Here is a 4,327-nt window from a genome sequence, read left to right as displayed (position 1 = left end):
AAGCAAAGGAGTGACATGGGTTGATCATCAGTTTTGTGAGAGAGTGGGTTGGTGGCGAGGGCGTGAAAACAGGACTCCCAGCCATGGTGGTGGGTGCAGACCGAGGCTTGGACTAGTGTAGTAATAATGAGGATAGAGAAAAGTAGAGGATTTGGGATATGTTTTGCAAAGAACAATGGCAAACATAGATAGGGCCTACTGTTTGCCAGATACTCTTCTAGCAACCCTCTATAAATTAATTCAATGTTCACAAAATCTCAGGAAGATGGTACTAGTTTTAGCCCCATTTTACAGATAGGGAAACTGAGGCACAGAAAGATTGAGTAACTTGTCTAAGGTCACCTAGACCAGAGATTTGAACCAAGACCATCTGACTCCACAGGCTAGGCTCTAACTGGTACCTAGTCGGTCTCACTAGAGCCCACTGAGGGATGGGATGTGAGGAGGAGGAAACTTGGAGGGAAGTGGGCCCCAGAGTTCCAGGCATTCTGTTAGGACTGCCAGGCCCTCCAGCCTCCAGACCCCCCCTGCTGGTGAAGAGGGAGCCACTGACCTCTCTGTGCTCCAGGCAAGACCCCATTCCTCCCTCTCCCCAACACTCACAGCCTCACCGCCACCATGATCTGCCTTGAGGCCACATCAAGGACTAGAGCCGTCTCTAGCCCAGACCTCCCCTCCCTCCCCCAGACTCAGATCCTCATGCCAGCCTCTCCCCAGTGCTCTCTCTATCCCGTGCAGGGCCCCCCCCAGTCATGGGCAAAGCCCCCCACATCCTCAGACTCCTCAGTGCCCCCTTCTTACTATCATTCCTGGGCTGTACACTCAGATCCCTTCCAGGGCTTCAAAACACACCAAAGTCCAGGCACCTCACCGGATTAATGAAATTAAAACCTCAGATGGTGGGGTCCAGGGGCGGGTATGGGCTCCCGAGTCCCCAGCTGTTTCTGCTTTGCACCTCGAGAACCACGGACATAGACCCCGGCTCTGCCAAGGGCTCAGCTTCCCCAGCTGCTCTCTCAAGTGATGGTGCTGCCATTCCTGCCTCTGCTCCATGGGCCTGGAGTGGGGGGCACCTCCTTGCTCCCCCTTGTCACTGCCAGGCCTTCCTTCATTGTCGCTCATAAAACCTTCTGGCTTTGAACCTCCTGTAATCAGAGTACACCTCTTGCCACTGCTCCTTGTTGCGGTCACCTCCCGGCCACCAGGCCACCGCCTCGTTGCTTGAGGATCTTAGCTCCTGGCTCACTGTCACTCTCTCTAACCAGGTTCTCTTTTAAGTCTTGGTGTTTTCAGTGCCCAAGAAGACAGATGTAGTTTCCAAGACTCTCATTCCATGACCTTCCATCCTCCAGTCACCCTGTCTTCCCACCCCTTGCTAGGGTCTCCCCCCATCCATAACCTCAACTTCTAGTTCACTCCCGCTAGGGCTCAGACCCCAGTGATCCTCGAAGTCCTGGATCCTGCCACCTCTCCACCGTCTCACGTCCTCTCTTCTCACCTTGTCCACGTTCCGTTCCAAGGTCAATCAGTCAAACCACTTGACTGCATCTACTCTTAACCCAATTGGCTTTTTCATGATTTGTAGCATCCACTTGGCTAAATTTCAACCCTGGTGAAACCCACCTGCCTGCCCTGTGCCAGGTCCAGTGCAGCTGAGTGTGACTGGACAAGAACAGAGCCACACTGATGGCCTTCAGTGAAGTCACCACCATTAAGCACAAGTGAGTGCTCCCTTCCGCCGGGCAACCCCACTGTAATGCGCCTGTCAAGTGGTTCTCAAACGTGGTTCCTGGATGGCAGCGTCAGTATTACTTGGGAGCTTGGAAGAAATGCAGTTCTCAGGCCCCACCCCAGACCTACTGAATCAGAAACCCTGGGGGGTAGGGCAGCCGTCTGCCTTAGCGGCTGTCCAGGCGAGCCTGACATGCATGCTCAAGTTCGAGAACCAATGCTCTAGTCCATCTTTTCTCCCAGGCTCCACGATAACTATACTTTCTCTTCTTCCTGCAAAAGCCTGATACGTCCTCTCCCACCTCACATGCAGGGTGCTTCCTTATTCGTTAAGAGCCAGAAGAAGTCAGAGGAACTTCCACAACATACCTGTGCCCCCTCTTACTACTCCCGTGCCCTCACCCTCTATCTGCTCGCTCTTAGTAAGGATGTACTGGGTGTCCGGGCTCCTGAGGCCACGGCCCAATTACTGCCCCGGGTTCAAGTCACCACCAACTCCTGGCGAGATTTTGCCAAAAGTTTCTCAACTAGTCTCCTTACATCAGCCCTTGCCCCACCGCTTTGCCCTCCACACAGCAGCCAGAATCTTCTCATTGCGGAGGGCAGTTCACATCTCTCCTCTGCCCAAAACCTTCAGTGGCTCCCCATCTCACTCAGAGTAGAGGTCGACAGGGCTCTATATGATCTGCCCGCCCCTCTGTTTCCCTCTTTGACCTCATCTCCCAGCATCATACCCCCATCCCTCTACCTGCCACCACCACACTGGCCCCCTTGTTTCCCTGAGACATTCTGTATCCTCCCACCTCAGGGTCTTTGCACTTGCTGTTCTCGTTCCCAGATAGCTGGTCCGCTTTCCATATCCTTCAAGTCATTACTCAATGTTACCTTCTCAGGGAGCCACTCTTGGCCATCTATTATACTTTCAACTCCCAATTGCTGACACTTTAATCTCTCCACTGCTTTATTTTTTTCTTCTAACATTTAGCACTAATAGACTGTATATTTGACTTTTTCAATCTTGTTTACTCTGTCTCCCCAGGTGGAACAAGTCGATGAGGACAGGATATTTTACACTTTCGTTCACTGTCTCCATGCCCAGCTGAGTGTTTGGTACAGAAAGTGAACGAATACCATCAGTCTCTTTGAGTATTCTCTTCTTCTTTTCCCTTTACCTAAAACCTGTCTCCTTTTCGAGAATGTCCCTCCACTCTAGCTCCCTTCCGTGGGATTTTTTCCCCTTAGGTTGGATTTGTTTTCTGTTCCAATCCCCTTATACCAAGGGGCCTGAATGGGGGGCAGGTGATCTCCTTGTGCCTCATTGCCACACTCAGACCATTCTCGCTCCTTCCTCCATAAACCCCCACTGCTTAGAAATTCACATCAACAGACTAGACCGTTTTGTCCCAATGTCCTGTGGCCCAAGTGCATTTCCCCTCCTTCCTTGAAGACTCGAGGCCATGCCTCACTGTCACAATCCCGACCACCGCCTCATCATAATTTTTGCTCATTTCATTGATTTCATTATCGTGGGCCATTATCCAAGACCCGAGACTCTCAGTTCCTGAGATCTTGTCTTCCACACTCAGCCCAGACCCTGACTTTGTTATTACTAATAACTGCAAACCATCCATTTCAGGCATCGTACCTGTAACTGCCCACCTGCCTTCCCAGCTCACCCCTCTGCCCCTCAACTCCAACAACCATTCCATCCCACTGGGCCCTCCATCCATTGATCCTCCACCTTTTCATTGTCCCATGCACCTGCTATCAGGCCCATACTTGCTTCGGCACACAGCAGATTCCACAGCTTATCATTAAACCCTTTTCTTGTCCAGATGCTCAACTCTGCTGCCCTTTCTCACTTCATGACTTCCACCTGGCAAAATTCCAGCCTTGCAGAGAATGCAAACTGTCATCTACTCTGCCCCTGGGCAACTAGATGTTGCAATAAAAAAACACAGAACCATGCTGAAGGCCTCACTTCAAAGATTTACTTATTTGAGGGGCACCTGGGTGGCTCAGTCGTTAAGTGTCTGCCTTCGGCTCAGGTCATGATCCCAGGGTCCTGGGATCGAGCCCCCCATCGGGCTCCCTGCTCCAAGGGAAGCCTGCTTCTCCCTCTCCCACTCCCCCTGCTTGTGTTCCCTCTCTCGCTCTGTCTCTCTCTGTCAAATAAATAAATAAAATCTTAAAAAAAATAAAGATTTACTTATTTGAGAGAGAGGGAGAGAGAGAGAGAGCAGGGGGAGGGGCAAAGGGAAAGAATCTCAAGCGGACTCTCTGCTGTCACAGAGCCCGACATGGGGCTTGATCTCGCAATCCTGAGATCGTGACCTGGGCCGAAGTCAAGAGTCGGATGCTTGAACTGACTGAGCCCCCCAGGCACCCCATGAAGGCCTCACTTTAAATTGATAATAAAAGCTACATGCATTCTGTTCTCTCTGGGAAAGTACCATTATAAGTGCTTTCCATAGAAGAAGTCATTTAATCCTCATGAGAATTATTATCATCTGCATTTTCAAGATGAGAAAACTGAGGCACAGGAAGGTTAAGGGACTGGCCCCGGACCACATAACTAGGTGGATAAGGGACTGGC

Source organism: Callorhinus ursinus, unplaced genomic scaffold (genome assembly GCF_003265705.2).
Source record: "Callorhinus ursinus isolate GAN/ISIS: 27379988/994484 unplaced genomic scaffold, GSC_fseal_2.0 scaffold3, whole genome shotgun sequence".
Classification (NCBI taxonomy): domain Eukaryota; kingdom Metazoa; phylum Chordata; class Mammalia; order Carnivora; family Otariidae; genus Callorhinus; species Callorhinus ursinus.
Note: the sequence above shows the minus strand (reverse complement) of the source record.